The sequence below is a fragment of the Kryptolebias marmoratus genome, linkage group LG19 (assembly GCF_001649575.2).
Source record: "Kryptolebias marmoratus isolate JLee-2015 linkage group LG19, ASM164957v2, whole genome shotgun sequence".
Taxonomy (NCBI): Eukaryota; Metazoa; Chordata; class Actinopteri; order Cyprinodontiformes; family Rivulidae; genus Kryptolebias; species Kryptolebias marmoratus.
The window spans coordinates 11,394,710-11,405,551 of NC_051448.1; the positions used below are offsets into that span (position 1 = coordinate 11,394,710).

At 39.2% G+C, this 10,842-nt stretch overlaps 1 protein-coding gene across 3 annotated transcripts in view; it reads right to left on the reverse strand.

Moving 5' to 3' along the window:
- esrrgb (estrogen-related receptor gamma b) overlaps positions 1 to 10,842 on the reverse strand; it is a 108,694-nt gene that overhangs the window by 69,123 nt on the left and 28,729 nt on the right. The gene's annotated exons all lie outside the window — the stretch shown is intronic.

Here is a 10,842-nt window from a genome sequence, read left to right on the forward strand (position 1 = left end):
GCCAAATAAAAGTCTGATTGCTAACACACTCGTCTGAATGAAAATGTAACAGTAGAAGTCGTTATATTTCAGTGCAGAGCATGGAGTGTTGCATGAGCTTGGTTTGGGTGATAAAAGAGAAAAAAAGGAGAAGGAAAATTAAAAAAAACAAAACAAAACAACTTAAGAAGACAACAAAGGTGGTGGAAGGGTTTCATTTTTTTGGTGCTTTCCTGCTGACAGGAATTTGGACAGAAAAATAAGGAAAGTTTTATTGTTTGTTTCACTCGACCTAAAGTCTAAAACATAGGGTTTGAAAGAAGCGTTCGAGCAGATCACATGCACTGAGGCGCCTCACAAAATAAAACAAGCAGATCATTGTGAGCTTTTATTTTGACAGGACGTCGCCTTAAATGACATAAAGAAAGACTCAAAACTCAACTTGCTTCTAATCAGATTTGTACTCTACATTGTGCAAAATGTCATAGGTAATGTTTTTCCTCTGTGATTCATCATTCTGTTTTCTTGAAGATGAAATAATTATCGGCTACTGTTGCTCCACTGAGAGGAAAAATGGAAACTAACATCATTTACGGCACTATTGATTAGCATGCACTGTTTTATATTAAAAAACAAACCCCTTTTTTCTAAATGAAGTGACTCTGAAAGTCAGATTTAATATAGTAAAAATCCAACCTACAGATGGACCTCCTGTGTAAAACCTGCAGCTGCTCTGCCTGTCACATGATAGAGGGTGCTGTCGTCAGAGGCTGCACACGGTCAGACTTTCGGAAAGTAAATGTGTATACATACTTGCACAGGACTGCGTCTAAGTTTGCCTGAACATTTTATCCTTTTCCCCCTCTTAAGTGCAGCGGCCCGGATCGTTTAGGTCCTGCACACAACGCAGACGAGACAAAAGTCAGTGTCTGGAAGTACTGAGACTTCTGTGAAGCTAAGGTGGAAACGGAAGTTTGCAAGAGTCCCAGTATATGCAAGTTGTGTGCATGTTTCCGCCTTGAGAAGGAGAAAAACTACTGTTTGATGCTGCCACTGCTAAAGGCAGCATCTAAGCTGCGCCTGTTGGCGACTTGTTGGTGAACTGCATTAACAAGGGAGTCTCCAGAATGTATCAAAACGTTTTCAGCATGGCATGACTGGAGCAACAAAATAATGTGTATGGCTCAGAATAAAATTTTTCCAAGGCCTGAAATAAGAAAAAAAAAACTGGCTGTGCAGCATGCCTCACTGGTCACTCGGTTGCAAACGCTCAGAATTTAGTCAAATGGAAATTGTGCTTATTTTCTCACAATTTTGAGCCACCAACTTGTCTCCGGTGAGTTTCTACCTTATGTTGCACCATTTGGAGCCACAATAGAACATGATCCTAGGGTGAAAATACAAACATGCATTCCCACACTCTACAACGAGACCAAGAACAAACTGGTATGTCCCTGTACTCAGCCTTTTTGACTCTTTTTGTTCATTTAGTTCCAATAATCTTGTTGGAATGTAAACTGTTTCGTCCTGCAGCACAGAGGAAAATATTTCTTTTAGGTCTGAGAGATGCTATTCTCAGGGTTTTGTTTAAAGTGTGATTATGAATGCATTGAGATGCATCCATTATTGTTTCCTAATTGGATCACACCCTTCTGAACTGTAATTGAATCAACTTGTGAGGTGCCTAAAGATTCCCACCCCTATGGTGGATGGCCCAGTGAGTTCTTCAGATCCTGCATGTGCAGTTTCTATCAGCTGGCTTACAACAGTTAGTTTCAGCTGCACAAACTCTGGCGCTTTTTGACCTTTCCGCCCACCGTCCAACTCTTCCAGCCAAGGCCGCGCAAATCCCCAAACTGCTCACGCGCTTGTCATCATCCCTCATCAGCATCTTGGTAGTCGAGGCGGACAGATCGGAGGGAGTGGCGACATACATCCGGCGGTCTCTGACGTGACAGCGAGTGTTTATGTGACAGCGAGCTGTGCCTGCTTCACCTTGACCCCCCTGCCAACATGCCTCCTCTTCTCGCCTCAAGCTCTCTGATCTGACCTCGTCATCCCTGGGCCTCTGGCCTCACCTCTGACGGCTGAGTTATTACCATAATTACCCAGGAGGCATTGCAGGGAGCGGCCACATGGCAGAGGCCGCCCTTGTTTAACAGAATATTTGGGTGTTTTATCGGCTTTAACTCAGCCCCCGGGGCAGGTGAGAGGGGACCTGGATGATAAGAAAACCACTCATGTGGGAAATGAAGAGCAGCGTTTTACAGACGGACCCAGGATCAGGATGAAATATATTGTTAATGCAGTGGCCAGTGCACATACGTCATATGTCCTCCACGACAAGGTGTAAATATGCTCATATATTCAGTGGAGATCAGATGAACCTGGGTGGAGAGGAATCCTGTCTGAGACTCAAACTATAAATATTCAACCAAGTATTTAGAAAGTTTGACTCAACATTGAAATTGAGTAAAAGTCCATTTGGTCTAAAATAAAAATAAAAATGTATAATTTAATCATTTAAACCCTGGACATGATACAGTCAGTTTAAAGACATTATGCCAAATTTAGAAACTGAGAAATTATTTTTAAAAACATATATGTTGGATATTTTTGCTGTTCTGCTGTTGTGTTTTTTGGCCTTGTTCTTTAAAGTTTTCATCTTTATTTTATTTATTACTATTACTCTTTATTAGTCATCTTCAGAGACTCGGTCAGCATCCCCACCTCCAAACAAGCATCAAGGAAATTCAAACTTCAAGATGGCATTTAATCAGATAAACATTTCGTACAAACCCAGAAGTACAGAGTGAGTCCAGATTATTGTTTAACTGTAACCATTTTCATGTCAGCGATTTGGTTGATTTCACTTCAGAAAAGTCTCTGAAATCTGTTTTGTTTGAGTACCACAAATGATTTTGTTTCTTTGTATATTTCGAAGAAGTTTAAAGTAAGAAAAGCAAAAATACTTTGTTGTATTTGATTTAAACGTCTGCTTTTAATTTATTTTTAAATGGATATTTGTTTGGTAACCAGACAGATAGGAACTTTATTTATCCCAGGGAGAAAATTCAATAGAGAAGAAAATTTAAAGACGAACGAATCTGTCAGCTTCTTTATCCGTTTATTTCTAAAGATCCGAATCATAACTTAAATAATAGTTTTACGATCACAAAACTGGGTTGTTTTTCCTCAAAAAGAGTAGATAGTTGTTGAGAAAAAGGAAAAAAATAAAACTGATTTTATGGGGTAAGAAGCCTTGTTGTTTTCAGATGCAGGTTTTAGAAATAACTAAAAAAACCCATTAAATTAGTCTTTATCATACTGTCAAAGTACGTGGAAGAAACCACACCAAACTCCACCTAAATAGAATTATTCTATTAAGAAACAAACTATATAGTAATAAACAATGTGATATTTGAAGGTTAGCTAAATTTTCTGTACTTACACACTAATGTTCCATTAATAGTGTATGTAACAGTTTTTATAAAAGCTCTTAGTAAATAACGTCTAAGCTGTCATGTCCAATAAGCCAGGAGGTCATGCATATTCATCCAGCTGGAGTGAAAAGCTCAGCCCATCCTGCCATACACTGAGAGGTCAGTGTGGCTGGACTCAGGCCAACTCTGAACAAAGAGACAGAGATTATGTATAGTAAGCACACTTCTATTAGTATCTGTATTTATCCTTAAAAGCTCAGTCAAACTCACACTGCGATTCAGGAAAACAAACACATTCGCACAAGCCTTCACCTGCTCACAAAGGTCAGAAAATTAGCATTCCAACACCCAGCATTTAAACTTTTAAAGTCCACTATAGATTCCCGTTAGATGGCACTTAGCCGCGTGTGCCCATGTCTTATTATGCAGCCCCATCTGTGTGGGTTCAAAGGTCACGACCGGGCCTGGCAGGAGCTACAGGTGAGCAGATGAGAACAGTAGGGGCTCGGTTTAATTTAGCTAAGCGCTACAGGACGCAGAGCCCCCCCCTACCCCCCGTACCTGGGAAGGACGAGTTGAACTTTTCACACTGCGCCTCAGACTCAACATTGCAGTCGGTGGAAAGAAAATATGAGTAATAAACCCAAAAGGAAGCTTTTTACATGGAATCTGCAAATCTTGGTGGATAAATTATGTTCTGTTCAAACAAAAACAAACCAAACTGTTAACAGAAAGCTCCTTGGACATATTGCAAATTATTTTCCTTTACTTTTCTGTCTTTAAAGCCATCTGACACTTTCAGAAACACACACAAAAAAAAAAAAACCACACACACACACACATACTGAGAGGGGCTGACTGTAACCGTGCGTGGATCTGTGTGTGTGTAATGGTGGACGGGAGAAAATCCCTAATCTGGCACGGATTAGTTTCCTGTCTAGACTCTGCATGAGGAGGCCAGCGCTGTGAGACTGTGTGTGTGTCTGTGAATGCAGACAAACGCCACACCGCCATACTCCTGTTGATACTGCGAGTGTGTGTGAGCAATGCTGAAACAAACAAATACACATTCAGAAGGCCAATATAAATATATGGTGTCCTGTAGCGATTTGGCACGCCGTCACTGTCCAAACAAGAAAACAAACATTAAAGCAAAAGTTCAGATTGTTTGAAGAGGGGTTGAATAGAACAGATATGTGAACAAGTAATATCTTACCTGTTGTAGATAGTTCTTTGAACTACCTCAGTTTGAAGAAATAAACCTAAAAACTGACTGAGCTGACGAGCTAATGGCTAGTCAAAGAGGATTGCTGCCATTTGAAAGAGAAGTGCACCAAGCTGCACCAGAAGTGCTACAGCTTGCTGCTGCTGCTTAAAAACAAAACAAAAACAAACAAAAAACAACATATGATTCCATGTAAAATTATTTGGAACATAGTTTTTAAACCATTATGACATTTTTGAGACTAGAGTTGTCCTTTTCTCCAACGGAGGTTGTTTTCTAAGAGTTATCTACAACAGGTAAGATATTAATTGTTCATAGCCATTCCACAGAACCCCACTTCAAGTATAATCAACTAATTTTTGAACCTTCTATTGAAAAGGTCTTTTTGTTTTCTTTTGTGGTTAATTTGACTCCTAATCTGTGTGTATTGTGACATTTCCTGTGATTCCAAAAGCTTTTTTGCCCAATATTCGAGTTTAGATGTGAAAGCTTTAAAATTGGAAAAAAAAGTGAAGAAAAACCTGGCTGATGCTTTTACTATTTGTTTATTTCCAAAAGGACATCTTCCACCTGAAACAGACTCTACGATCTGATCGGCTTGAAGGCATTTCTGCTCGTGAACGCTGTAAACCTCAGCCCAAAGCAGCATAAAACAATGCTGAACCCGAAGAAAGTGAAGTCAGTGAGGAAGAATCCCCACATGGTTCGGTAACAGGATTAAACTGAGCTGAATCATACCTGGAAGTGCTGACGGCCCGCGCCATCAATCATCCACACGGGGCCTGTCGTTCGTTTCCCCAACAAACACCACTGAGCGCAGCAGATCTGACTCACACAGAGCGCTCATCTGCAAATGCGAGGTGTTTTTAGCCTTATTTATCTGGAGCGTGAATCTGTTTCATATTCATGCCGAGGCCCAATGACACCTTGTCCTTTGTTTTCCAAAAGGCCTTGAGTCAGCACAATGCCAGCCCCTTTAAACTTGGATGTAAAGTAAACAGTCTTCACCTCGGTGACATCAGACTGAAACAATATGCCGTCTTATGGAAGCAAGCCACCCTGGAATACGGCAAATTAACAACCGGAGTAACAACCGACAGCTGGGGGCTTTCTTAGTGATGGTGCAACTCTATAAAAAATTTAAAAAAAAAAAACAAGTTTAACACTGTACAAAATGTACAAAGATTCAAATTTCAATGAAAATCATTTAAATTCAAATATACATGAAAATAGAGTAACAGTAAGTTCTATATTTATGCTCAATGTTTGAACAAAATTTGTGTTATTAACCACATTTATTGTTAGATTTTAAACAAATAGCAACAACTTTCAGGATTTTATATGCTGATTAATAACTCCAACTTTTGCACAACTGTTTACAACAACTGCAAATATTGTGTTCATGTAATAAGTCACTGATAAAGATCTAATAAGGGGTTTTTATCAAATATTTTATTAAATTAAAAGCCTAGCATTAATTGAAGGATATCTTTTAAAGTAAGACTGTTTTATGTTGAGAAATTGAGTTTTTGCTTTGATCAAACCTTGAAAATAACTTTATGCGCAATATCACAAGATGCCACGCTCAGAGCATGCTTTGGGGACGACTCTCAGCTACTACCACACCAAATTTCAGCTCAGTATCTGTAAAACTGACTGAGCTGTGGACATTGCTGTGTTGGTAAATGTTGGTTCGCTGTGGCAGCCATTCTAAGTGCGGTGACTCCAAACGTTAATCAGTTATAGAAATACATCCAATTATTACTTTCTGAAAGGATCATAAAAATTAATTCAGTGGTCCATGAGATATTTTGCTAACAGACAAACAGGGACTCCAACAAGTAATGCTGAAGTTTTAAATGAAGATCTCATGCAATGAGTAGCACTTTGAGTATGTGTTGTGAATGACTCTCAGCTACTACCACAACAAAACGTGACAAATTATCTGTAAAACTGACTGAACTATAGTGATTTCTGTGTTTTTTAAGGTCAGTTGGCTTCAGTGGCCATCTTGAATTAGGTTGGCTCCAAAAGTCAGTCAGTTGTAGACGTACATCCAATGATTATATCCTGAAAGTTTCATTAAAATTGGCCCAGTGGTCTATGAGATATTTTGCTAACAGACACAGCCAAAACTTTATCATTTGCCTTTCAACTGCTGGGAAAAGTGATCATTGATCTCGCAGCATCACATGAGATCGGGCCTAAAGTTATTTTTAATTCTTGATCAAAATGGCCACCACGTCATCATTTCTCATCAGAAGATGAGCTTAGTTTAAAACTCTGGCGTGAAAGGAACGTAAAGGTTTTTAATTGTTCCTCAATATTTCACAGTTTCATTTCTTTCAGCGCTGATTAATTTTTTATGTCAACAAAACACTCTTTTCTAAGCAGCTGTCAGCTGATTTCAGCAAAAACAACATTTCTGAACATGTTCGACGCAAAAACTGCAGACAAGTAAAATTTATGAACATGGACTTCAACTTGAGTCGAACAGGATTCATGTTTGGTATTCAATGCTTAGATACCAAACAAGAAAGTTTGTATCTTCGGAAATCAAGAAAGACAAAATAAAAACAAAACAAAACAACAAACAACCACTGATTTGCTTCACTTTACATGAACAATAAGGATCTTTACAGTCTGGAAGTGGTTAGTGAGGAAGGAGCCTTTAGCTCCGCAGATATCTGTCATACGTTCCCTTTAATAAGGACGGAGAAATGAAAGCTCGGTCACAACAAGACGCAGAGTGACAAACGCTCACCGACTCCACATGATCTCACTTGAAGTCATTGTCTAGCCGGTGTGGTATTTTCTTTTCCAAGCGTTCGCGCGCTGAGACGACTGATGACTAACACAGATGGTGGACCGATCGAACGCTGGCGTTTCACAGCGATGACAAAACACACATCATTGCCTCCTCTGGCGCGGCTTTTAGGGGTCTCCTGTTAGCATTCTTACTCAGCTGCATCGCCCCGTGTGACTTGGGCAGACTTGGAGCCCTCAGATGAGGCAGATCTGACTTCCTGTCAGCGTGCTGTAGTCAGGAAATCTGACAGGAAGCTGCTTAGCATTTGGGGTTCGCCTGACTGTCTGTTCACAATTTAGCCGTCTGAGTGTGCGTATGTATGTCGCAAATGGTAGTCTTGCAGTTTTGGGAGTCAAAGCGTGGTTTTACAGGTAATATTAGTTGATTAGATTTGGAGGAAGAGCTGGGGTTTGGGTTGGGATGGATAGAGTTACCGTAAAGGGCCAGGAAAGCTCCCGTGTCAGGGCTCCCCCTCTGCAGCTGCAGTCCCTCCGCTGGCAAACACAATCAGCAGGAAACTCACCTAGAAAAGTTGGCATTTCTCGCTCTACCAGCATGTGTTTTTGTTTTCATCCCCTGCCTGCTCCGCTGCCGCTGCATTCCTTCGGCGTGCGCTGTGGCAGACGGAGAAATTGCCGGAGAGTGACTCACTAAAACCTGACCCAGCAGCGGTGAGGTCATCGCCGGTGGACGCTTGGAGTAAAACGTGAACTTCGACGGTGATGTCAGGCCTCGTGTCTAGGAATCCCCAAATGGGTTCAAATACTAGAATGTCCACGTGTGTGTGTGTGTTAAACATAGAGGAATACGGTATGTTTTTTTTCAAGGTTTTCTTATTAAGTGAACTTTGCTGGTGAAATATTCCAACTAAAAGTACATAATTATCTGTAAAAAGGTTCATATTTTTTAGTTAGCAGTTAGTAACCTGATATTTTCAGTCTGTTTTTATATGAATTGCAATTATTATGACTATTCAACCACAGATTTTAGCCATTTTTATGTTTGTTGTTGCTGTTTAGCTTTAATGCTCTTCTAGTTTGAACTTCATTTACTACAATTATTTATTTATTTTGTTTCAGAGTCCATTACATTTGATTCCCCGCTGCTGTCAAATGTAGCTGCCTGTGTGTGCATTTGTCTGTCTGTAAACAAAATCTCTCATGAACGGCTGGACAGATTTGAATCAAAAACTCTCAGAAAGTAATCGCTGGATGGGCGCCTACAGCTGATGAGCTTTTGGAGTCAACCCCATTCAAGATTCCCGCTGCAGCTAATCAACCTTAACAAAACACAAGAATGCCTTTAACTCTGTCATTTATGCAGATATTGAGCAAAACTCTACTGTGGTAGTAGCTGAGAATCATCCCCAACTCATGCATTCCTTTAAGGAACACTAGATTTTAATTTTACTGATATTTCAAGTAAAATGTATCTATCTTGTATTGTTTTATTTCTATTTAATTTGTCTGTTGGTTTTTGTACCCTTATGATTTTATAATTTGTTGTTTTTAGTTTTAAATCTTTCGAGATTTCTTATTTGAATGCTTACTTTTCTTCTGTTCCTCAGTCCCCTTAAGCTACAAGCACTACTGAGTACTTGTTTCGGTTAATTTTGTTTCGTATTTGTGGATTTGTTTGTTCCTCCCTCGGTTCTTCGTACTGTCAGCTGAACGAAAAAGGCTCTGAAAGCGAGCTGTGATTGACTGAAGTGGATTTTAAATTAAAATGTGCTCCTGATGATGTTCACCTTGTTACAGCGTGAAAGCAGAAATGATCTGTTATGTAGCATCACCTGCTGGCTAAATGGAGAACTGCCAAAAAAATAAGTTATTAAGATCAGAAAGAATATTCAGGAACCACTTTAAAAAAGGCTTAATTTACAAAATCTAAAAGTTTAATTTAAAACATAGTGCTACAGATTCTATTTAAATAAGTAAACATTTAAAACAACATGAAAAATGACACGTATTGTAATACATTATAAAAGGTAATGAAACAAAACTGCCATAAATGACTTTATGTTGTGTCACAACTATCTTAAACTCTCCACTAAAACAATGTTCAGACATTATCTGATAATCCAGAGCTACAACGTTTGCAGGAGGAACTGTGGGAAGGGAGCTGAGGAAAACCAGAAACCTTGGTCTTAAAATAGCCTCACAATGGCCATGAAGATATCTCATTTCCCGCTCTTTCTTGGACCAAACAGACTCTCATTTGAGTCCATTTTGGGTTTGGATCGCCCGCTCGCAGCTCAACAATTTCAGTTTTGAATGAAGACATCTCAGCCAGAGGGACGGAAACCAAATTCCAACCAGACGCCGACAGAAAAACCACCACCTTTACCTGCTTACGCACCGCAGTATTTACAGCAGCTGAACGGTCTGCTGGTGGTGAAGGAGAAAAGCTGCACGTCCCTGTTAAAAGAACAATGTCACACAGAGTCAAAGGAGTCTGCAGAAAACGAAAGTGGACATTAGACTGACTCGTGAATATTTTACACAGAAGTGTGAGATGAGATGGATTTGCTTTTTCAAATTAGGTAAATACACGTCTCCAACTGCAACAAACACATCGAGGTTTGTGTGTTTGTGCACCAGGATTTATGAAAGAAAGCCAGATATGTATTGTTTAAAGCTTGGAAATAACATTAATTCCTGCTTTGCAAAAGAAACAGCAGCACGTCAGAGCCCACGTTTGGGTGCAAGACCCGCAGAGGCTGAGTGACTCCAACTAAAACCCGGTTTGAATAAAGACAGAAATGATGGCTTTTGGAGAAAAAAAAAAAAAACTAAATAAAATAAAAATATTCAGCTGTAAGTACAGAAAAAAAGACTGTGCTGGATGTGATGGGAGCGAGGATGAGCTGGTTCTTTTAAACCATTTAGTCAGAATTTGAAGTTTGAAGTAATCTCTTTAACTTCAGACCTTATGAACTTGCTGACCCTTTTATTGATTTTCTTCTAGTTTGTACCACAGGACTCAGACACAAACTAAAACCTTTTTTAATATCAGGCAGAAATATATATATATATATATATATATATATATATATATATATATATATATATATATATATATATATATATATAAAAAACTTCCAAAGGCTGTGTAACAATTTAATAAAGAATCACATATTTTTTACAGAAACTGTAAGTTCTGCTTTTTATCACTAGAGGGCGCCCAACCCGGAAAACTAAAGCCCTGTTAAGAAACTAAAATATAAAGTTAAAAACTATGGGAAAACCAGAAAAAAACCGTCATATTTTGCATCATGAGTTGTCTTATTTATCTAATCTTATTGCTTTATTTGTCTGTAGGCTGTTAATTATTTCCAGCTGGATGTCTTTAGCGTCTCAGAGGGGCCCCTGAATGATTTGGGCGCT